This window comes from Cimex lectularius, unplaced genomic scaffold (assembly GCF_000648675.2).
Source record: "Cimex lectularius strain Harlan isolate CLEC.00 unplaced genomic scaffold, Clec_2.1 scaffold121, whole genome shotgun sequence".
NCBI classification, from domain to species: domain Eukaryota; kingdom Metazoa; phylum Arthropoda; class Insecta; order Hemiptera; family Cimicidae; genus Cimex; species Cimex lectularius.
Window position 1 is genome coordinate 782,947 of NW_019392904.1, and position 26,056 is coordinate 809,002.

Here is a 26,056-nt window from a genome sequence, read left to right on the forward strand (position 1 = left end):
CGTAGAAGCAGAAGGACGGACGGACAAACGAAGCAATTATTTATGCCCGCCTCCCGCAGCCCGGCCCCCTGGGCCTCCAATATTAATTGCGTTCCCCGTGGACGTTTGCAATTCTAAAAGACAACTCCTCTAATGAAATATACACGTTTTAATTTTCAACGCGTTTTTCCGTAGAGAGGGAATCGCGCGTGTGCTGCTTCTAAAATAAACGCTTTTTTTAAACCACATTATTTCATTTGAAAGTGGTGAATTGTACTGTTAGAGTTTGACTTGTTTACTACTGAGTTTGTTACCGATTCTATTTCGAAATATAATATATTCTCTCACATAATATAATAAATTTAGAGGAAACATTATNAGAGAAGAAAGTGCATACGAAATCAAGCGAGATCAAGGAAATATTGGTGTTATGAGAAAAAATTTAAAAAAACCGTAAAAGTAAAGTAAGTAAAGAAAGAGAGCGTTAAAACAGATGAAAAGAGAGACACCAAATTACAGAGGATTTCTTTCTTTTTGAAATTCAAGTTTAACTTCCAAAACACTGCCTCTTTAAGCAAGTCACACATTTTGATTTTTTGAAAAAAAAGTTTTTAATTGTTTCTAAGTTATGGATCAATTGTATTTTCAAATTATTGTTGCGCTGAGAAAGTTTCTACAAATAAAAAAGAGTAATTTACAAACGTAAAGAAAGAAAGGAAGAGAAAGAAAGAGGAGAGAGAAAGTGAGAGAGAGAGAGAGAGGGAGAGAGAGAATTTGATAGAGAGAGAGAGAAAGAAAAAAATAGCATATAGACAAGGAATACCAAATGAAGCGAGAATTTGATCAAGCAAATGCGATGTCATAAGAAAAAATATCTAACGAAAACGTAAAAAAAAGAAAAAGATGAGGAATGATAAATGGTGGAGTGAGTATGTTGTTCAATCTTTTTAAAGATAATTATTATGTTTATAAAGATTGAGGTGGGTAACTCACAAAGAAGAACAGATAGAAAGATAAATAAATAGATAGAGAGCGAGATCGAGAGAGAGAGAGAGAGAGAGAGAGAGAGAGAGAGAGAGAGAGAGAGAGAGAGAGAGAGAGAGAGAGAGAGAGAGAGAGAGAGGAGAAAGAGTGAGAGTGAAAATGGGTGACACCAGAGACACTTGTTCTTTATATTTATTAGGTGGGTAAAGCGAGTAAAAGTGATAGTGAAAGTGAGTCAAACTGACAGGCTGACAGACATTATTATATTTCATTATATGTAATATAAAAAAATTGAAAGGACAATGAAATGAAATCAGTTTGAATAAATTGAATTATTGAACACATCAAAATATATTATATATTTTTTGAAAGAATATTTTCCCCCAAATTTAAAATTTACCTTATTATGATGCTGTCATTACTAGTACCTTTATGTTTTAAGTGCAAAGTATAATAAATTATTTGTTATCATACAGGAGAGCTTAACGACCAACTTTAAGTAGGGAGAAGTGAATGACAAGCGGTCAAACGGTTCCAACCTTTTTTTAAAAATTATTATCAATTAAAATTTCATGAGTCACGGATTCGAACCCAAAACCCTAGCGAGGCAATTACGTGCCTTACGACCTAACTACACTGCTTTCGCTGCTGCTGTTTAGTGTGTTTAGAATGTATATAAGTGGGAGCCTTAGTAAATCGCACGACAAGCCATATTATTTCATAAACTTGACGTCATAAAAATTCGACAATACTTAGTGTCAAAAGTTTTACAATGATTTTCTGAATAATATAATATTATTAAGTGTAGAAACGAGCTTTAAACAAAGACGCAACAAGAATGTTATCTACAAGAGAATAGTGTTTCCCAACCGTGAAAAACGGGAAAAGCATAATTCACATGAAACCATTTCTTGGCTTTTATGACGTCTTCCACTATCAAAATTCCCTAAGGTTGTTGAATAGTTAAACAAATACTGAAAAGAAACAGTTTACATAATATAATTTAGATAATGAATCTAATAAAATTATATGATACATGATGCTAACAGTTAGCAGATAATAGATCATTTAATTTTAAGTTTTAGATATGACAAAATCTATTGGATAGATATTTCTTACCACAGGTTAAAACGATTTTTTTGCAAAATGCAACAAGTATGGATAGGGTAGTCAGCAGTATACGTTGAATAAAGGATCGGACGGAGGATGCGACCCTGCGGGACTCCGGCCATAATAGCTACGAGCAAGATGTTCTCGGGTTCATTTTTTACAATAGAAAATCTAGATTGTGAGATTTTTTTTGTAGCGTCTAGATAGTTCCTTCTTTTTTAGCCTTATTTCGGGATTCCAAATTGGTCGCCTTTTGACGATGTACATGCCAAGGTAGCAGACGTTGTTAATTAAGGATATGTGATGACGGTATATTGGTGGCATTATTCCACGTCGGAGGGTGAAGGTTATACGTTGGCTTTTATCTACATTTATTTTTATACGCCACTTTTTTAATCAAGGTTGTAGTCTGGTTAGGTGAGCCGGCAAGGAGAGATGTGAGAAGACGAGATCTTTATTGGGGATAGCATAGCAGTCTCATCCAGCAAAAGTGCGAATGGAAGTGTCAGGATGGAAATGGAAGTCAGCAGTATACGTTGAATAAAGGATGGGACCGAGAATACTACCATGCGGGACTCCGGCCATAACAGGTAAGAGCAAGATGTTCTCGGGCTGATTTGAAGATAAGATCAATAATCAAGATTTAAATTATGATGTTCAGTTTTGAATGCAAAAGTCGCTAAGTTGCAAGGGTACCAAGAATAGTCAATATTTTGGCAACTATTGCTATAAATTGTTGTATTTTAAAATGTCATATTATCTTAACATTTTTTATAATGGAAAATCTAGATCGTGAGATTTTTTGTAGCGTCTAGCTAGTTTCTGTTTTTAGCTTTGTTTGGGGATTCTAAGTTAGACTTTTTCCGATGAACAGCCCAAGGTAGCGGACGTGGTTAAGTACAGGAAGGATAGGTGTTGTAGGTACAGTGGTGGCAGCAGATCGCATGGTAAAATTATATGTTGGCTTTTATCTATATTTATTTTTATACGTCACTTTTTTAGCCAATGTTCTAGTTTGATTAGGTGAGCCTATAAGGAGCGATGTGAAAGGACGAGAGCTCATATAATCAAGGGTGAGTAAACAATAAATACTTGTTCTTTTTTGGTATTATACCTGTATTTAGGAAATAAAGAATTATTATTATTATAATTTTTTTTACGAGGGTTCGCAACAGCAGAAGTCATATAAACCCTCAGGGTGCCGGTGTTTTCGAAAAAAAGCCCATTTGTAAGTATGTCGGGTTCGAATGCAGGGCCGCTGGATTCGAACCCGGGACCTTTACCTTACAGTGATGAACGCCGTGTCAATGCCTAAACCGCTGCGGTCACCAACGCCCCTATTATAATTATTACAATTATATATTATATTATATCAAGGTCGTTTTGATGTTTTGGTCTTTCGGACGCAGCTTCACATACGTGATGCAGGTAAAGTGGTGGCATTATTTTACGGTTTTAAAGGTTATATAGTGGCTTTTATTCACATGTTTTTGCCAAGGTTCCAGTTTAACTAGGTGAGCCTGTAAGGAGCGATGTGAGAGGGCGAGATCTTTATTGGAGGATAGGATAACAGTATCATCCTCAAAAGAGCGAATGGATGTGTCCGGATGGATATGGATGTCAGCAGTATACGTTGAATAAAAGATCGGACCTAGGATACTACCCAGCGTGATTACGGCCATAACACGATAGTAGTAACAGCAAGATGTTCTTTGGCTGATCGAAAATAACATCAATAGTCATGATTTAAATCTTCAGTTCTTACGACGAATCGTTGTATTTTAGAATGTCAGATTATCTTAACATTGTTTACAATAGAAAATCAAAAATACTATAGTAAGGAGCGATGTGAGAAGACGAGATCACATATGTTACATTAGAGATATTAGGTTTATTCACGATCTTTGTGTTAACCCTGTTAACTCTGTTAGGTCATGTTAGATCGAGAAAAATGGTGACGTAGACTTGTAAGAATCGACTAGCTCGATCTAACAGGCCAGGCCCAATGTTAGATGTTAAGGCGAAGATGTAGTCACGTTGCTAGCCGTTAGGGCGTAGGTAACCAACATGGCAGCCATGAATTTAACAGCTGTTTTCTGTTTGCACGTATTTTTATTCTTAAATACGCATTAATTAAATCAAACCGATACATTTCTTTTGTAAAATTCTGACCTGTCCTCAAAGCTCATTCATAGTAGATACATACCCTATGCTTTAAAGTTTTAGGCAGTTAGACGTTAGGAAACAAGTTAGGTATGTCAGCACGAATTGAAGTGTCTCTGTTGTTAGTATTTTTCGAGTGCATAGATAGCATTTTGAATGAATGAGTTGATTAATTTTCCTTTTTTACTCACTTCTGGCATCTTACAATTTAACACAAAACAAGCAAGGACTGTTATAGCTTTATTTTTGGTTCTACCATTCGCCACGCGCAGCATTGCGGAAAAATTAATGTTTAACATTTCTCTATTCCAGTTAACACGAGTTGGGAAACCGCACTGAAGATGGCGAAGAGCCGAAACGGTCTGACCGATCGAAATAATCGGAAACGACAAACTACAAAGTTACATTTGTACAATATGAAGGTCGTATTATTTGACTTTTGCTTTTTTATTCTGTTTTAAACATGCAATTTTGGTATTCTACAGTTGTGCGAGTGTAGTTTAGAAAGTCAATTATTGAGGACGGCTTTACGTCTCAGGGGTTGTTATAGGTCATTTCCTTGCAACTCGGGGCGATTTTATTGGTTGAGTTTGCAAATAAAAGGAGTTCGATGCGAACGGTCGGGTCGAGAGGCGATCAGCGTTTCATAAGCCGTAAATGGCGTAGTAGGTGTATTAACGAAGTTTTATTAGGGGGGGGGGCACAGGGCGTAAAAGTGTCCGTTATCTATTACATCACTCGAGGACGAGGCGGATTTGGTAATTTATTCAGTAGACCCGCGGGCCGAGAGGAATTTATAACCGGGTTTTACTGCCGAATCGACTGGAGGGCTCCCATCATGTTCACGGGCTTTTAATACGAGGGTAATCTGAGTTATTAAGAGTTGCCGCAAACGAGATAGGAGGAGCCGACGGCTAAGTGAATTGCCTTGTCTAATAAATATATGAAGAGAAGAGGAAGGAAGGAGGCGATATTGTTTTACTTGGGAGGATCTAACATTAGAGGTGGGGCCAAAGAGATGGACCAATAGGAGGTCTTATTGATCACATAGGGTGGGGTGGCATGTATGTTATATGATGTATAACCCCCACCCTGAAGGGCCGCACCCTTGGAAACCATGGATATATTGATTCCATGTGAGGAGCGAGGCCCTTCCGCCCCCTCGACACATGCCCGATTCGCCACATCCTCTCCTCGGCCTCCTCGCCTACCGGCCGAACCTAGACTTTCGATGTCCTTAAAACAAAAAGGAGCTGATCCCATCGATCCGCTCCCAGCCGGGCTCAAACCATGTCTTGACATTGCGATAAATTATTACAACAATAACCTTTCCCTAAACGGCTGTTCTCTCGCCTCCCTACGTGTATCACCTGGTAAATTAATAAAAAAATGCTTATCACAACATTTGTACACTGACAGGCCAAAAATTCCACACTATTGATTTTTTAATTTTCTCCATAAAAGGAAATTCTGCCCTTAATTTGTCTCATTGTTTTCACCAATAAATTTGTTTATGCTATGTTTTAAATTGGGAATATCAATTAGACGTAAACACAGTTAATCCTTAATCCAAAACAAAGATAAAGGATTTTACAATGCTTACTTTTTACGGAATTTAAAATGTTTATTCAGTCACATTTGACTGAAGCAATAAACTGTTCAGTTTCTTAATTTCCATTTTTAAACTTAAGAGCCCCACTTGTGCTGAGAATTTTACGCGTGGTGTGGCACTTATTTATGGTGGACGTCCCATCAGTTTACGGTATTGCCATCGGACTTCCCTGCGAAACTCTGCGAGACGCCGTTAGACGTTTTCGAGAAAATTGGTCTTACCCTAGAAGGCCTGGTTCTGTACGTCCTAGGGTAACAGAACCACAGGATGACCGGTTTTTGACTTAGAGAATCTTGCGAAACCGACAACTTACTCTTGTTCAAGCAATTCATCAACTCCAGGAAGTTCGAGGTATCCAAATTTCTGAACAAACTGCTCGAAGAAGATTCAATCAGTATGAACTGATGGCTTTTCGCCCCGTAAGAGCACCAGAATTGACCAGAACACACAAAGTTGCACGGCTTTTGCTCGAGAACACAGCCATTGATCTTTAGACGATTGGTCTGCTATACTTTTTACAGATGGGTACATATTGCTCTTCGATATCTAGATGGGCGTGAAAGAGTGTGGAAAATGCGAAATGAAAGGTACGAAGCCTGTAATTTTTCCCAGAGCCAACCTTTTCATAGTAGCTCAGTGATGGTATGGGAGGGAATTTGAATGCAGTCATACAGAGTTGGTTGTTGCTCTTGGAGGGTCTTTAACGGCGACTCGCTGGAAATATGGAAATATGTGGAAATATTTTTGAACGTCATGCGTTTTCTATTCTCGATGAAATCAGCGACAATCCTATTCTAATGCAGAATAATGCCCGTCAGCATGCTCACATAGTACAACATACCTTCAACAGCATAACATCGGGGTCTTAGCCCGTCTAGCTACTTGAACCCCCAATAGAGTTCCGATTGACCGAATAACTTCTTTCCATTAATTAATCTTTATGTAAGATATTGGTTGAGATAAAAGCATTTGAAAAGTGGCAAAAAGGAGGGAAAATTCGAAAGGTGCGTTGAGATGGGAAGTTGGTGTCCGAGTGGATCGAAGTCATGATAGCTCAAGTGGTAATGCAGTGGCGTATTTAGCTGAAGGTCGTGGGTTCGAATCCCAATTGTCACACTGACTTTTTTATCTCAACCAATACCTTACATAAAGATTTATTAACTGAATTAAAATTACCGTTGAAATCAAATCTTTCAACATACACAAACTTAAACAAACGTATTTGGATGTACGGGTGCCAAGTTTTTGAAACGGACAAATCTTCCGGTATTCAAAAATTACAAACTTTTCATTCCAAATTTTTAATATTAATTGTTCCTGACTTTATACGTAAACAATAACACACTTCACAAAGATCTTCACATGCCAACAGTTTTTTCATCTATCAAAATATATTATAGATGTTTTCATAGTAAATTAGAAAATCACACTAACAACACAAATATCCATTCCCCACAATGTCACGTAAACTTGTTAAAAGAATATGGATGAGACCTCTTAAATAATGATTTAATTTTATTAATTATATTATTTATATATTATTTAAGAGGTCTCATCCATATTCTTTTAAGAAGTTTTCGTGGCATTGTGGGGAATGGAATAATCGTATTTGTGTGTTAGTGTGATTTTCTTTGGTGAATTTTTTGATTAATAAAATCCAGCTACCAATGAGTAGCTTTCTCTAGCTTCCATAATTCCACAATCATAAATTAAAATCTGATCTGTATATAATACATATACATTTGTAGATTATAAATAAATGAAGACAAAAAATATTTGCCTATAAACTTATTAAAAATTCTCCTTTCATCAGGTGGCAAAAAGAAGACAGTAAAATGCAACCAACCGTTCGTTGGTAAATAGAGTAAAAGAGGTGTTGATCAGGTTTCAGCAGGTAGATTTTATATTTATTATTTTAATATATATTTATAATTTTGAAGATTGGTCACTAATTTTATCGTAGGATTATTCTGATCACATTTGGGTGTTATATCATCGAAGAAGTACTTTTTAATGATATATAACGTGTAGTTTGATGTTATCGAATATCCATAAAGGATTTCTGGGAAATATTTTTTTTAAATAATAAAAGCTAATGCGGACAGCGAGTCAAGAGAAAGCAAAGTGTAAAATTCTAAACAGCAAATAACATGCTTCAATACAACTGCGTAATTCAAATATGTACGTTTATTCTGTTGATTTGTAATTCTCATTTTTTTCAATTGCCATCTGATATATCCAAATTAAATTTTAACCCGAAAATATAAAAAGAGGGGGATAGCAAATTAGTCAGAGTGGCATGAATACAGACGTACGTGGAGGAAATCAAGTATTATTTGTTGGCAATACGTGATTGAATACGAATTGGAAACGGGCGTTGCGAATCCCCGCGAGGAAAGGGCTTGTTATAACTTATAAGAAATTCATTCAAAGGTTTCCCTCAGGTGATATCGAAGCTCGGGATACGAATAAAAGTTCTTTTTCCTCCCATTAAAAGGACAATGTCGCCGTAGAGGACAAATGGGGAGTGAAAAACGCAAGGCGGGCGGCAAAAAAGGGGGTGAAAAATGAAAAATAGGAGACGTGATGAGCGGCCAACTGGAACGTGTAACAGACGCCGTTATTTGTCTTTCTCCTCGACGCTCCTGCCTTTTCTTGAGTTTCACTATTTAGACAAAGGTCCCTGTGTATTTGGCGGAAAAGTTACCGGAAAACGGGCCGTAATTGTTTTCCTTTTCTCGGCATTTGAATTACTCCTTATGTACATCCCGAAGGTCTATTGACTGTCCCCATCCTCAGGTAGCTACATCAGATTTGACATACTGGAAAAAACCGAAAACTTTCCAGACCTTCTTTAACTTCATCAGTAAATCAAGATAACCTACTAAAACATTGTGTAAGATTATCTCTAATGCATCATTAGATAGCATTATATGACCGGTCAAGGCAATCATCTAAATCAACTACTTCATGATGTAACTAACACACAATATCGCCATAATTGTGGACTTACCCTCATTTACTTGAATACATATCAGAATAATAAATTAAACAGTTAACGAAAAGGAGCGCGTGAAAGTTAGAGGATCGAATAGGCGGAGAATCTCCTAAGTATCAAGAGTACGATTCATGGGTGGCCCTCGGAAAATGCGAATCTCACCCAAAGACGAATGGGCCAAGTTTAACACACGGACAGTTTTGGGCCGAAGCTCGCGTATTTTCTAGCATGTAGAGAAAGGTTACTTGATGAGCCCCACTTATATAAGAGAGTCTTTCCTTGGCTCCTTATAGAAAGCATGTGGTTATTTCACCTGATATAAAAATTGTGTATGTGCACTGTTGCGAATATTTTGTCCCCTGTTCCGATGTATGGAGATTTGTTGGAGGTTTGTTTCATTGTACACAATTCTTATGAGATATTTATTTTTGTATACATTGAAAGTGAATGTATTTATTAGTGTGAGTACTCACTGCGAGAGGGCCGATGGTGTGATATAATTTACCCCATCGACCTTCAATTAGATTAGATATATGTGTGCCGATGATGATGGCAGGATATCATAATGTACCACCGCAATTGTGTAAATAGCAAATAATGTATTTAAGCGAGAGTGAAAGGGTGAGTGGGTTTAGATTGAAAAACTGCATGCGTTTCGGGCTATAATAATCTAGCTGTTGACAGCCTTTGACAGCCTAACTTCGGCGGCAAAGCGGATAAGACCGAGGTCTGACCTAGGACTGCCACAACCTTTTGTTTGCCCAGTTTCTCCATTTTTCCTTCAGTTGTAATACTTTCATTTCGTATTGTTTATAAAGCAATTTACCATTTCGCCTTTTAGTAGATACTTCATCTCCTGAATAACAGAAAAATGAAAATCAGCAGAATAGACTAGTATCAACCAATGAAAGATTATATAGAATTTAAAAACAGGTGGTGAAGCTCGCTTGAAATCACCACGTTTCAAAACGTGTCATTTGAGTTATTATATTAATAAAATATAGTTATCACTATAATAATCTATCATCAGGATGTCATGGCAAATCATCTATTAAACTACCACTAATTTCTAAGGCACTAAAAGAAAAAGCCTTAGTTATCTTAGTGCAAATTATACTTAGAAGTATGTTAGTATATGGCGTACCAGTTACTCCCCTTTGCTTTGGAAATATTCCAATGATATCCTTTTTCCAAAGCCCGGTGATTCTATCCATAAAGCTTCTTCTTATCGCCCAATTAGCCTGCTTACTCTCCTTTCAAAAATATTTGAAAAGATCATTTGCAAACCATTGATCCCTAGAATAAACTCTCTCAAACTTTATCCAGGTCGGCTTTCCTTCTCAACATTTCACAACCGGTTAGTGCCTGCATATCGTGCCACAAGTGTCCAACTAAAACGTGTCCTTCCAAATAAATATTCCTGCGCTCCTACCTAACGAGACGATTCTTCTTCATTCACGAAGGATCGGACTATTCAGAATATTGCTCTCTGGAAGTGGGAGTGCCGCAGAGCAGTGCGCTCGGAGCAATCCTGTACTTCATCTAGCCTAATGTATCCCGATTACACTTTTTACCTTTCTAACTTACTTTGCCGACAACACTGCAGTGCATTTTGACTCCGCAATTGTATTGAAGGAGCTCCAGGTATACGTTTAGCAACTAGCCGAATGAAGTAAACTCTGGCATATTAAGATAATTAAACATATGCACTCGTGCTTTCACCCTTCGAACAAATCATTCATTATTCATATCTCGACTCACATCTAACCTAGAAACTGCACGAACAAAGCGACAGTATGCTGAGCCAGCACATGGTTACTGGGTCTGTCTCCATTCGCGGGTTTTCGAGTTATCCAAACCGTTTCGGCATTGCGCCATCTTCAGTGAGCTCACAGACTCGCAGGCCAAAACACATCACTAACTCTAAGACGACAGTAATTAAACGGACCCTTTGGACTTCCCTACAGTTTATTATCAAGGAAATCTAACCTATCGTCAACACTCCCTACTACGCCTCAACATAAACTTCAATGTACATTTGTTAAAAATCTAATCCCAACAAATTTTTCTCGTTTCATAAGAAAAACAACTATCCGCACATCCCAGTTCAATAGCCCGTTCCATGTCCAACATAAACCACCCTTGCAACCCAGTCAGGCGACTGAAGCGGAGATGGCTCGGGACCTAACACCGCTCATGTTATAATAATGCCAACAAAAAACATGTATTGAAGTCATTATGCTCATTACAGAAGTATCTAGTTTGCACAGATGCTTTAAAAATAAAATAAATTCAAAATAAATAATCATGGGGGCGCACTTAGCATTAGCACTAACTGCATGTTTACTGTCATTAAATTCACTAATTTCGTGGTCCGCACGCAAATGGCACGAGCGGGATTCAAACCCGAAAATTCAAAAGGTGCAGTTGAGATGGGAAGTTGGTGTCCGAGTGGATCGGAGTCACGATAGCTCAAGTGGTAGAGCTATCAAGCCGAAGATCGTGGGTTCGAATCCTGCTCGTGACACTGACTTTTTATCTCAACTAAAAACCTTAATCAATTGTAATTTACTGGTATTGTTCATCCAGATGGAGTCTCTCNATTTAAAAATATGGAGGTATGGGAAAAATTGTGTTGGGTAGAGTCAGTAGATACAGAAATATTGCATAAAATTGTTGAAATTTTAAAAGACTGTCGCAATTTCATCAGAATATTATTTGAATTTTAAAACGATAGGGGTTCATATCTGGCGACGGCTTTTGTAGTGGGGGTCATCTATAGGGGTGCCATTAGCGGACTCGTTTGTACAAGAGGGCAAAGGTCGAAGGGCGAAGGGCCTAGGGCGTGACCTCACGCTAGAGCGCTTACCCCTTGTCATAAATGTGTTTTAAAACAACTAAACCCTTCCCTTGACCAATTGACCACCGCCCGTGCAAACAGGCCTGACCCGGTTGATAAATCGTTCTTTAATCTGCCCTCCTGTTAAAGCCTCGTGGATAAGGTCGAATCCTTTGCATATTACCAAGGGTCTTTTTCGACCTCTTATGTTAAGTAAAGAATTAAATTACAAGTAGAGAAGTATCTTTTGTACGTTTCATCTTGAGGTCGCCGGGGTGACCTGCAGTTTGGTGCTTCCCGAAAATTTTGATATAAACAGAAATAGACAAAGTTTTATGCTGGTAAAATAATCATACATACCAAATAATGTAGATTTCGAAAATACGAAACTCTTCTAATGAACCAAACCAGTGAGGATGGACAAAACAAAATAATCGGAAACTGGTTCCTAACTTAAAACTGAGCTGATAATAAATTTCAGGAAGACGTGTGATAAGAGCAATAGTAACTAGACAAGGTTATCAGAATACGAAGAATATGGAAACTTCAAGTTACCCAGAGTAAAATTATTATGAACTTTCATGACACAATAAAATGAGATGTTCAGCAATTAGGCCATGAACTGAGCTCGATCATTTTAGTATATCCGACCTCTGTTTTTGATTTGTATTTCATTAACATATAAATTTAAAAAAATACACACAGTAAGGATGGACACAAGAAAGTAACCGGAAGCGACAGTATGTCATGGAAGGTAATGACAAAAAGGAGGGGAAATTCAAAATGTGGGGTTGAGATGGGAAGTTATTGTCCGAGCTCAAGTGGTAGAGCAGCGGCGTATCTAGCCGAAGATCGTGGGTTCGAATCCCGCTCGTGACACTGACTTTTTTATCTCAACTAAAAACCTTATGTAATTGAAAGCAATTAATTGGTCAAGCGGATCACGAAAACTAGTGAACTTATAAATAAAAAAAATTAAGTTCAGCAATTAGGAATAACACGTAACTTAATTGGTTCAGCAAAGATTCTTACGTGAACTGGACCAGCCACGTGTACGGATTGGAAAATAAATTGACGAAGTTGGTGAATGATATACTGCCGAAAGAACAAGGAGTTGATGTAAACAATGGATAATATATGTCAAAATATGTATGACAAGGAGAACTGGAAGAAGACGGGAAAAATCTTTGCCCAACTGTCGGCATAATATTGTCAGAAGTAGAAGTTGGAATGATAGTTAACCGGACGACTACATGTTTCTCTCGCTCTAATTGCTCACGCTTCTCCGGTCAAATGGCGAATTTTCAAACGCTTCTATGAATTTTAAAGCAATTTCTCAATTGTATATTGGGTGTTTATGATCAGTTAGATGGCCAACTTCAATGCTAGTGGCTTCGGTTATGATTTTATAAATTTTTCTTTCTTTATTGAAGAAATACTACACAAATCAACCACTGAAGATTGATAAAAGCTAAAATGCTTCTGATAAACCAAATCAGTGAGGATAGGTAGACTAGCATTACAAGTTCATTGCTTTACTGACCATGCCCCTATGAAGAAATCTTAAAATGTTCTTTTTTCTTGGGTTTCTTTTCAGGAACTAGACAACCACTAGACTCATTTTTATTTTATTGTTAGGCCTTGGAAATCAATATCTATAAAAAAATGAGTTCGATGGTTGTCTAATTTCTGAAAAGTCAACACCTAAAAAGAGGAGTAAAAAATTCTTCTTGTTCTTAAATTCTTGTTTAATTTTTTTTTTAATTTGGCGGAGCCATATTCCATGTGTTTGTTTGATTTGTTATTGTAGTTTGTACTATCATAACGGTTGTAGATGGTAGTTGTTGTTTTTACACTAAAGGAAACAGTATTTTTCTCAACAAGATCATCGTGTATGATGGGGTAAAATTATCAATTTGTAGAGGTTTCGTATTCAGTGAATATAGTGACTAAACTATCGGATAACGCAGGCTGTTTGGTAGATCCTGTGTTTATAAAATGGTTTCATAGAAGTTAAACAAACAGGGGTTAGGGCTTTGCCATGTTCTAAACCAACCCAGAACCCGAAAACCGTCCCTATTATTTACCTCCGTACCTTAGGGCGTTTACTTATTAGTTGTATACTCATTAACGATCCCGTGTAAGGAGTTAGCAAGTTGGAAGCGCGGCTAAGTAGGCGGGGTTCACCTAATGAAATAGTTAGTGGCTCTCAGGGAGTCATCCTCTTCCTCCTAAAGGGATTAGCGGATCAACCGGATCTGATTTGTAGGATCACCCTCTATCACTTTGCCCTATTCGGCAACAACCTTCTTAGGGCCCCATCGAAGTTCCGGCCCGTCGGGAAATGAGCCCACGAAATCCTCTGACGATTCGCCCTCCGCCTTCAGCCAAATGGGCTTAGCCCTGATATTAAACCCCTCGTTTTCATCCTTCCTGCTTTGCAGATCTTTAGAGAAATTTACAATATCCATAATGACTTTTTCTGCCTTTCTCGATTCCGAAAGGGTCTCTTTTGAATTCGGAAAGCTTTGGGAATATCGAGTTCTTACGGAAAATTATATATCATATATTTCTCTTCCTTAACAACATCCACAACTAAAAAATAAACATAATTTTCCATTCAGCAGAAAATTGTTAACTGTTGAAAACTTGAAAATTGAAATTGAAAACTGTTATGGAACTATGGTTGCAATAAACCATAATTAATATTTAAATTAAATTAACATTCATCTTTTCTGTAATGCCATATAATACAATGCAAGTTATTCATAAGAACTGTATTATTGGTTAAATATATTTCGTATTAAAATAGTTAACAAATTTTTAAGATGGTGATATGTTAATTAAAGCCCAAAATAAATTTATTAAGATATAACTAGCTATTTTACAATAAATTTAATCCTGTTCTAACATATTTTTTCTCTGGTTATTCTATGAACATTTTTACTCTAAGCAACTTATTTGAGATAAGTAAAATGTCAAAAGCTTAACCCTAAAAGAATTTGCAATATAAGACCACAGTAAAGGATTAAAAGGTACCTTAACATGGTATTGGTTAAAATGAAAAGTTAGCACCACGAGCGGGATTTGAACCACGACCTTCGGCTCAATATGCTGCTGCTCTAACCACTTGAGCTATCGTGACAAACGTATTTATTTACAACGTCACTTTAAATATGCAACAAACAAAAATATTGTAATTGTTATTTTATTGTGGGAACTTTCACACAGGATTGTGTGCACGGAAACATAAAAGCGCATGAACAGCGTACATCCATTGATGGAAGGGTAACTAAATTATCGCAAGGCCAACGTCGCTTCAGCCTCCGCCGAGTATTGGCAGGTAATGTTGAGGATGGCAATTCGCGAATTAAGGGTTTGAGTGATCGGGTAATTAGGAATGAAAATTTTTGCAACGAAATTGGACAAAGTCGGATTCAAATGGGATTTTTAAGACGGCATAAACTGCATGGTTAGACAGAAAGGGTCTAAAGTGCTGATTAATTGCTTATTGACAAGAATCAAGGAAAACATCAGATTTGCTAGGGAAAACTAACAACCCATAAGTGTAATTTTAATTTAAAGAAAATTACCACAGATTAAAGTCAAAATAATAAAGTGTCATCATTACCATTACTAAATAACGCATAACCAAAACATATGAATTAACAATCCGGCGAAATGATGAGTTAGTTCAATTCATGAAAAAAACTTTTTAAACTATGCAAAAAGACCAAGTGTTGTTAAGACATCAATGCATATTTTGATTTTCTCAAAAGTGCTTATATAACACCTATAAAAAAAATAGTAGGGGTTTCACGATCTTTGTGTTAACCTGATTAACTCTGTTAGGTCGTGTTAGATCGAGAAAAATGATGACGTAGACTTGTAAGAATCGGCCAGTTAACATTGGCCAGAGCCAATGTTAGGTGTTAAATCGAAGATGTAGTCACATTGCTAGCCGTTAGGGCGTAGGTACCAACATGGCAGCCATGAATTTAACAGCTGTTTTTTGTTTTGCGTGTATTTTTATTCTTAAATACGCATTAATTAAATCAGACCGATTCATTTCTTTCGTAAAATTCTGACCTGTCCTCAAAGCTCATTCATAGTAGATACATACCCTAGCCTTTAAAGTTTTAGGCTGTTAGATGTTAGGAAACAAGTTAGGTATGTCAGCACGAATTGAAGCGTGCCATTTGTTAGTACTTTTCGAATGAATAGATAGCATTTTGAATGAAAGAGTTGATTAACTTTCGTTTTTTACTATTTTCAAATTCATCTTACAATTTACAAAACAAAACCATAACAAATAACAACTAGCAAGGACTGTTATAGCCTTAATTTTTGGTTCTACCAGTCGCCACGTGCAGCATTGCGGAAAAATTAACGTTTAACATGCTAAAAAAAGATTTACGATCTTACTGTATCTGATCTGTCTCGCATTCGTCTTCTCGGTTCGAATCTGTATGGATTGGACGGATTGACGGAAACCCTCCGTCCCCGATACCCAATGGGTTGTTTGACGCTGAGTTTCTGTACCATACCTAACACCACAGAATGAAGCCTTGGATCTCGGTTCATCTAGCAGCCAAAATGATCAATGTAACAGTTCAACTAACCGGTCAAAAACTACAAATATTACAGAGCCTATCTATCGTATGTCGAATGTCACCACACATTCCCATCTATAAAGTTTCTAAGTTCAATGATCACTAACGTCACAGTCATCTCAAGGTTTATTTTGTTCGGGCAGTTATCTTCTATGTTGTAATCCAATGTAGGAATCTTCTAAATTTCCAGTGACCATATAGGTAATAGCTCACCATATTGCTAAAATCAATGAGCAGTAGAGCACCAGCTCGAATCCCTCTCGTGCCATTAACTTTTTTTCATCTCAAGTAAAAACTTAATTAATTGTAATGTATTAATTGGTCAAGCGGACCACGACATTAGTGAATTTAAAGAATTAACTGAAGTACACTTCACTAAAGCTCTCCGTCGCCATTTCAATTGTCGTCGAGAATCCAAACAGATTACACGACATTTGAAAAATGGCAAAAGGAGGGAAAACTCAAAATGTGGGGTTGAGGTGGGGAGTTGATGTCCGAGTGGATCGAGGTCACAATAGCTCAAGTGGTAGAGGAGCGGCGTATCTAGCCGAAGGTCGTGGGTTCGAATCCCTCTCGTGCCATTAACTTTTTTTCATCTCAACTAAAAACCTTAATTAATTGTAATGGTCAAGCGGACGACGAAATTAGTGAATATATGATTATTCTTTGTCTGGCAAATTTATTTTTTACCAGCAGGCACCACCAGGACCATCATCCCTAATACATAATGTACATAATTACTTTGTCGACAAAAAAATACCCTAGGTTGTCTGTTTTATAGGTCTCACCACTATCTGAAAATCAACCTCGAGCGGAATTTTTTTTTAAATTTGATATTTACAACTACAAATATTTTACTAAGTAAATATGTTCATACATGATCAATTTGTCATTTGAGTCTCTTATAGGAGAAGTTGCCCAATGGCAACACTAATTCACACTGAAATCTTTTCAATCTTCACTCCATGAGAAGTTCTCGGGGCCACTTTCGCTTATAATCGTCTTGGACGATTTTCAGGAAGGGTTGGAAGTGATAAATTTCGTACCGATAAATTATTGTGTGTTCAATGGTTGATGAAATTTTTTATAGCGGCTTTTGATGAGTTCATGTGCAAACGGGATATGTAGGTCACTTATGAATAGGTAATTAGAAACTAAAAAAAAAAGCATTTATGATTTGACGTTTTTAATCAATCTAATCTAGGGCAAAGAAGGAATTTATTTCTCACAACCTGCAGTGAGACGATGTTGCAGATCATGTACCAGGACAAGCATATGCCAAACCACTAACCTTGTTTTGTTGTCCAAACAGTAACTACTCGTCAGACGCTAACTTTTGAGTGTTCTTCCTTTGACTTTTGTTGAAATATGAGAAAAACCAATAAATATTATATAATCTGTATAACAATAAAGCTACGTAGATAAAAACAGAATGATATAACGGAAAAAACTTACTTTGTTTTCTGAATACATGCATAAACGCTTAGTTAGTAAACATGTGTTTTTCATTATTAAATTAAAAAAGTAGAAATATTTATAAAAAATAAATGTTTGCAGTATTATAAAAGCATAAACGAAAACGTGCAGGCATAGAAAAAATAATCTTTCAGAATTAAAGAGATCACGGATGTCTTTTGTCGCCGAATCCTTTCCGCTACAGTGGATGTTTTTTTGTCTAGGTGTCTTCTATAAATACGGCTCGCGGATAGAAAGGGGTCTCTAATTTGTAACTGTGAACCCGGGAAGAATCCCATTGTCACCGGGGCTTTGTGATTCATGCCGGCATCGAGGGAAGCTTTCGGTCGCAGGTAGTCATCCCCAGGTGCGTCCCGATCGCAGACGGAGGACGCGTTCTTCCTTCTGTCCCAGGATTGGGGTCTCTTTTGTATCTAATCGTCTGACTCTGGGATCAACGTTGAAAATAAACCAAATCCGACTCTTTCGTTCAACTCTTTATAATACGTAGACACATAAACATAAAGTAGATTTAGTTGGTAAAGTATTTATTTATAGGCAACATGATTTGACTTACTTTATCTTTTTTATGAATTAGTGTTCTTTTTGTAATATTTTTGTTTGAAGTTTTGTGTTTCTTCCTATAATGGGAGAAATGAGATTGAGAAATGAGAGAATCTTGGTGATCGAGTTTCTAAAAAATGTATATTCGGTGTATGCTTTTTTATTTGTATTGATGTTAGTTTCGAATTGAATTCGTGATATTTTTAAGTTGGATTGTTAATGCCTTAGCTGCTTTGCGTTCATTTTCATGTTTTTTATTTGTTAGATTTGATTTTTAATGTGTAGTGCTTAGTGGGCACTCTCAGCACAACACATAAGAATGACACATCTACACGGAAAACAAACACTTTGAGCCCTTGAAGATGATCTCAATAAAGGTCGAAACGTTGGCATGATAAAGAAGATGTTTTTTCCAAAACCTACTTCACACCAGAAAAGGATACTAGGTACATAGCATACCATACCACACCAGACCGCATCTCACGATCTCCGAATAATCAATGATAGAGTATCGAGTAATGTACCACCACAATTGTGTAAATAATAAATAATGTATTTAAGCGTAAGTGGGTTTAGATTGAAAAAATCGTGAGTTTGGGGCTTCGGCGGCAGAGCGGATAAGACCGATGTCAAACCTAGGACTGCTAAAACCTTTTGTTTGCCCAGTTTCTTCGCCCATATTGGGCTCTTTCAACACGACAGACAAGAATGACAAATCTACACGGCAAACAAATTCTTTGAGCCCTGAAGATGATCTCAATAAAGGTCGAAACGTTGGCATGATAAAGAAAATGTTTTTCTAAAACCTATGTCACACCAGACCGCATCCCACGATCTCCGAATAATCAATGATATAATATCGAGAAATGTACCACCGCAAATGTGTAAATAGCAAATAATGTATTTAAGCGAGAGTGAAAGGGTGAGTGGGTTTAGATTGAAATACTGCATGAGTTCGGGGCTATAATGATCTAAGCTCTTGACAGCCTAACTTCGTCGGCAGAGCGAATTAGACCGATGTCACACCTAGGACTGCTAAAAACCATTTATTTGCCCATTTTCTTCGCCCATATTGGGCACTCCCAACACGACAGACAAGAATGACACATCTACACGGAAAACAAACACTTTGAGCCCTGAAGGTGATCTCAATAAAGGTCGAAACGTTGGCACGGTAAAGAAAATGTTTTTCTAAAACCTATGTCACACCAGACGGCATCTCACGTATAAATAATCTTTGATTTTTAATGTCTTCATATTTGTTTGCATGTAAGCGCGCCAAAATTTGTCATTTTTATTTAGCTCTAGTGCTCTTATGCACTACTTTACACTTTTATTGAAATTATCTCGTCTCATCGTCAGATCGTATAGTCGAATTGACACCTAATCCGCCACGGATTAAAAGACGATTAGAGGTTAAAAGTCGATTTATCATTTTTTGCCTTCTGACGGGAGGGGTCAGAGCGAATCAATAACAAACCAGGCTCGCACTAACTCAATTATGACCGGAAAACTTTTGAACAGGTTGTTTCTTTGTAATAACGCTCAATTATGAAGTCATTTCGGTCGGATCAGTCACCGAGAGCAAAAATCTTTCATGTAGCCTTTCATCATAAAATAAATACAGTGTATAATAAATAAATTATCCATAACAAGCAAATAGCACAAAGTTCAACCTTGTTTTAATTAAATCGGAAAAACTACTAAAACAATTATTTAATAAAGAATGCTTTTCTAACTGGAATGAATTTTTTTGTATATTTAGGTACAATAATTAATTGTAGGTTTCGTAAACTTGCAAAGAACTTCGAAAAAGACTTTGCTAAAAGCTGCGAATTTATGTAGATCGTGATCGGATTTAACTATCTAGTCTTTAAATTAGCTGGATCCCGTGTTATAAGTTAAGAGGGATGGATGCGGTTGGATGTGTATTGTCGTTCCAGCACCCGTCCCGTCGTTAACCCCCTGCCACCCCACAAAAGAGTTTTTGCATAAAGGATACGGTAGCTAGCGACCCCCTGACATCCTTTTTTCATGTATATCCGATTCCATACATACATTATAACCGGGCACAGTTATCGGGTCCCCAACCCCTCTACAACCCTTTAATTTTCTACCCTATTCAAATCACTTTTTTTCCCCAGCCCTTGCACCCCTGGAACGACCCCCGACGTGGACTGACACTGTTTTTTTCTCACCCCTAACTATCTCACCCTACCCAGAGGCCCAAGTCGAGTGTGAAAAACTACCGGGTTTCCTGTTTTGCATTTCCTTCTCGGCCAGATGCTCCGCGCTCTCTCTCTCTCCCCGCCGATTCCCACCCCTTTGGGGACGTATATTTAACATTTTTGTACGGATGTCTTCCCAAACGACCAGGCAGCTGAGGAGACCCCATCAATAACTAGTCTCACCTCTCTTGTCATTCAATAACACAACCAATTATTTCTATTATTCATAGAAAGACGCCTCTATTGTCGACTCTTTTCACTCTGTATAAACACAAAGTCGTTTGAATCGAATAATGTCGAAACGCTTGATTTATGGAGTCGGCCCAAATGGAAATTTGATTTTCATTATGGGATTCATTCTTACTGAAATATTGTCTCATGTATCGCCGAAAAAAACTTCGACGTGAGCTCTACTAATTTTTAACGGTTTTCAACCCTCCCAACGAACACCAATTTACAGAGGATTTTTTTCCGTTTTAATATTCAAATTTGATTTCCAAATCATTGTCACCTTAAACAAGTCACACATTAAAAAAAAAGGTTTTAATGGGTTATGACTTATGACTAACTAACTGACTAATTATTCTAGCGCTGATAAGTTTCTACGAAAATACAGTGACTTACAAAAGTAAAAAAAGAAATATAGAAAGGAAGAAAAAGAATGAACGAGAGAGAGAGAGAGAGAGAGAGAGAGAGAAAGAGTAAGAGAAAGAGTAAGAGAAAGAGAGAGAAAGTGAGAGAGAGAGAGTGAGAGAGAGAAAGAGAGAGGGAGAGAGAGTGAGAGAGAGAGAGAGAGAGAGAGAGAGAGAGTGAGAGAGAGAGAAAGAGTGAGAGAAAGAGAGAGAGAGAGAGTGAGAGAGAAGAAAGTGCATATAAACAAGGAAAAGAGGAAAAAGCAATATAAAGTGAGCAGCAAAGAAGGAAAGAAAGAAAGAAATATAGATAGATAGATAGATAGATAAATGCATAGATAGATAGGTAGATAGATAGATGAAAGACAAAGAAAAAGGAAGAAAGAGAAAAAGTGGGAGAGGGAGAGAGAGAGGGATGTAGAGAGAAAAAGAGAGATCTAGATAGATAGATAGATAGATAGATAGATAGATAGATAGAGAGAGAGAGAGAGAGAGAGAGAGAGAGAGAGAGGAGAGGAGAGAGAGTGAGAGAGGGGGAGAAGAAATTGCGTATAATCAGGGAAAAGAGAAAAAAAGCAAAATTAGGTGAGTGAGTAACAAAGATGGAAAGAAAGAATAAATTTAGATAGATGGTAGATAGAGAAAAATAAAGAAAGAGAGAAGTGGGGAGAGGGAGAGAGGGAGAGAGAGAAAGAAGATAGAATGAAAGAGAAACATAGAATCAAGGGTGGCACATCAAATTAAAAACCATGAGATAACGATTTATAATACTGTAAGCTAAACATTGATTATAGTAAAAAAACCAAATAATTTAAAATCAACTAGTTAATGCCAAAAAAATGTAATGATACATTGCACTATTTGTTATTTTAGCCCAAATTATGACCAAATCACTCAACCAATCAATTCCGACCACGTTGAATTTTTTTCATTTATAAAATTCTATCACATCTAAAAAAAACCTCTATGAGAAATAAAGAATTCCTTTAATTTGATTGAACATATCTTTTTTTATGTTAAAACACAATCCACTAAATAATTTTGCTGACCAGATTTTACCGATAAAATAAAATAGATAAATTGATGAAGAAAGAATGATTGATAGATAAACAGATAGAGAGGGCAAGAAAGAAAGAGAGAGAAAGAAAGAAAGAAAGAGTGAGAAAGAGTGANGAGAGAGAGAGAGAGAGAGAGAGAGAGAGAGAGAGAGAGAGAGAGAGAGAGAGAGAGAGAGTGAAAATGATAGTAGCAAGTGAGACAATGTTTATTAATTTTAGAGTTTATAAGGGGAGTGGAAAAGGGTGAATAAAATAGACAGTTGTTAGGGGTGGTGTTTATTGTAGTTTGGTGTTTCCCTTCAAAGGTTTTAATCTGTCGGAAAATCCCTCAAAATACACTAAGTACCTATGATTTTTGTAGTCAGTTTATCTAAAGATTAATAATGATTTGAATTACAAACCCGTAGTTTCCTTAATCGCCCAACTCTTCCAATTCATGGAAAGTTATATATAAGTCGCCAACGCCGTTTTTTAAATTCGCCTCCCTCATAAACAAAGAGATCTTTCCGACTCCACCTTAGATAAGCCCGAGAGTAAAGTAATCGGGGTGGAGCCGGTGATTTGTGATTGCAATTGATTCAAGTCGAGAAAGGGCCAGCGGGTAAGCCCCGGGTGAGTATGATTTATTCCGTTGGAAGATCCTTTCACGGGGAGAGAGTGGGGTTCTAAATCTTGTCTCCCTTCACGAGCGATTTCCCATCCCAGGTACACTTTCTCATGGAGATCTCATGGGAATTAGGGTGATCAAAAGGAAAACAGGGTTGCCCGATGGATGAGAGGTCCATGGAAACCTTTCGACATTGTCTCACTGGTGGTGATTTGCAGAAAACCAAACCCATTTGTCAGTCTGATCCGGAAAAAGCCTGACTTGCCGGATTTGGAAGGGTTAAAAACTTGTCGTTACATTTTTTAACCTTTTATCCTCAAAACCGGTGCTTACTTACTACTAGATTGTGATTGTTCTTAATCTCAAACAACTTACACTTTTTCCTGGATTCAACTTTAACTTTCTAACTGGTATGGCAATTTTCAAGTATGTAGCTTATGTCAGTTTTGGGCCCACAGAGTCCATTGCTCACCAACCATCTTATCTATGAAATAAATTACATTACAAACTTTTTTTTAAAGAAAAATTATAAATAATTACATACTATTATAAATAATTACATAAATTTTTGTTATGATGAAATCATCCTTTGTGCTTTGTAAGTTCATGTATCTGCGGTAAATAGTTGTTTGGACATTTCTGATCCAGATGGGATGGGAAGACTAATCTTCGCTGTTTTGATCAGACTTCAAGATTTGTATGATTTTTGTTGTTTCTTCGGTTTACTTTTGTATGTACGCCATGAAAGGTAATGAAAATATTTTCTTTGCACTTCTTGGATTTAGCCTGGGGCTTGTATCATATAAGGAATCTACGGATTAAATATTGAACGTCAAAATTTGGGTCCGTTTAGCCTCGTTCTTTATTTTTCTAAAAAGCAGAAAACTATCGTGTCAGTTATTCACAATATATCTAATTTAATGTGTATTAAATAAATAAAATAGTTGTAAAGAGGTTTTTGTATTTTAGGACTATAAGAGGTGCATTCTTCTTTCGAGGGAAGTTTGAAGAGAACGGGTAAAGAACTTAGTACTGCTTTCCCTACTTTACTAAGTTTAATCTATGTTGCTCATTCCTTGATTTAAAGTGATGATCAATCAATGAATTTTTCCAAATCTCATCGGCATTATCTCATTTTTTTCTGGTGCGAAACCCTATTCGTGATGCCCTTGTTGGGTATGAAAAGGTCCTCCGGGCCGGCTCAAGGATCCGTGAAGATGGAAAATTATCGATAAAGCCCCAAGGCGTCGGAGGGCGACCGGCTGACTCCACTGCTAATGATAAAAAGATATCCATCCCATTCACCTTTTCAAGAGGCTTAGCTCAGATATTGTGGAAACACGCGTCCCCTATCCGCAGCAACGCCCCTCTACCTGCTGCCTTTGTCGCCTTCCCATAAAAACCAACCCTCACGCCTTTTTTTTCCCTTCTTTTTAATACATATGTATGTGTACACAAACCGGCACAACATAAAACTGTGTCATTTAAACTCTCTTCTAGCCCGGCAGACCCCAAATTTAATCCCATTACCCTCGAATTGAGCTCGGTAGTATTATGAGGATGATTCGAGAAATGGGATTATTTTACAGCCCCCCATTTCTATCATCCCTCTCGTTAAATGAAATGAGCGTTGTTAATATTATTATTCAAAACGTTAATAATCGTATTGTTACATCATTTCCTGCCAAGTCATTTTGTTTTATTAGAGATCAATGCACATGTACGCATGCATACGGTAAAATCTAACGTTGCTCCTTTGTATCAAAATTACCGGAAATAGTCTGCAATTCTTCAAAATTTCTACATTATATATATATAGTTATATTCATTTTTAAAGTAAAAAAGCAGAAAGTAAATGCAACATATCCTACGAAAAGCAAAATACCGAAAGGCGCCAGAATTACGGAAACAGGGGAGCAGTTCAACATAATCAGAAACGACTATGCATACAAAAAAAGAAATATTAGACAACGAATATACTAGAGTTCTTTAAATCGTAGTTAGACAATTTTTTCAATGAAATTTTAGGTTTTTGGAATATGTTGTATAATTGTTTCAGATTCAGTTTCACATTTGTGATTGGTAGCTAAAGAGAACTTCGACAATGAAATATTCCTACTGTATAACTTTCCTTATGGTGTTAGCTAACTATACAGCGTCAGGATTTTTATTAGGCTCTAATGACTTTGACACTAGCTCCTCCTATTTAGTTTTCCTTTGCTGTTGCGTAGAATCCTTTCCTTTATTAGGCTTCCACAGTACCATATTGCACAATTGCCACGCTAGCAGTTCTGGGTTCGAATACCAGAATTTTAACATTTTTAATAATATGTATAAAGTATTGTAAATTGGTTTGATCTTTCGTATACAACACGCTACATGTAAATAGGTCATTAAGAAGATATGTGTGACATATATAGTATATATTGCACCAACATAAAATATGCAAAGTGGGTTTCCTTCTCTTCATCTCAAAAATATTCTCAATTTTTTCATATTATATATATGAATGATTCTCAATATTATTGTATTAATACTAAATTTTATCAGCCTCTATTAAATATATAAATACTCAATTAATTATACACAATTTTTTTCGAAATGAAAATTTGTGTCACAGGCGGGATTCGAACCCACGACTTTCGGCTCAATACGCCGCTGCTCTACCACTTGAGCTACCGTGACTTCGATCGCCCATGCCACAAACTTCTCATTTCGACTATCCGATTTTATTCTAATTATAAGCAAATCACTGCTTCATATAGAAACACTTTTTATTAACGATTATACTAGATTAGCGGGACTGTGTACGATTCACAGGTAGGATTCTAGATTAATACTAAATTTTATCAGCTTCTATTAAATATATAAATACTCTATTAATTTCATTTCGAAAAAAATTATGTATAATTAATTGAGTAATTATTGTATTAGTACCTTTTTACAGACATGCAGCGATCTTTGGGCTTGTCTTTTACTGCAAGCGGTTTGATGTATGTTTTGATTTAAGTTATAAATAAGGGGCGTCGGTGGCCGCAACGGTTTAAGCGTTGACACGGCGCTCATCACTGTAAGGTAAAGGTCCCGGGTTCGAATCCAGCGGCCCTGCATTCGAACCCGACATACTTACAAATGGCACCTGCTGCCTGAGGGTTGATATAACCTCTGCTATTGCAAACCCTCGTAAAAAAATAAATAAATAATAAAATAATCG

At 36.9% G+C, this 26,056-nt stretch overlaps 1 long non-coding RNA gene across 1 annotated transcript in view; it reads right to left on the reverse strand.

The window, feature by feature from the left end:
- Positions 1-23,574, reverse strand: part of LOC112127791 — a 43,924-nt gene extending 20,350 nt beyond the window's left edge. Inside the window, exons 1-2 of the long non-coding RNA XR_002910731.1 lie at positions 23,403-23,574; positions 23,218-23,326 (exon numbers count right to left, since the gene is read on the reverse strand). This is a non-coding gene — a long non-coding RNA (uncharacterized LOC112127791). The remainder of the gene's footprint in view (positions 1-23,217; positions 23,327-23,402) is intronic.
- Between the last annotated feature and the right edge of the window lie 2,482 nt (positions 23,575-26,056).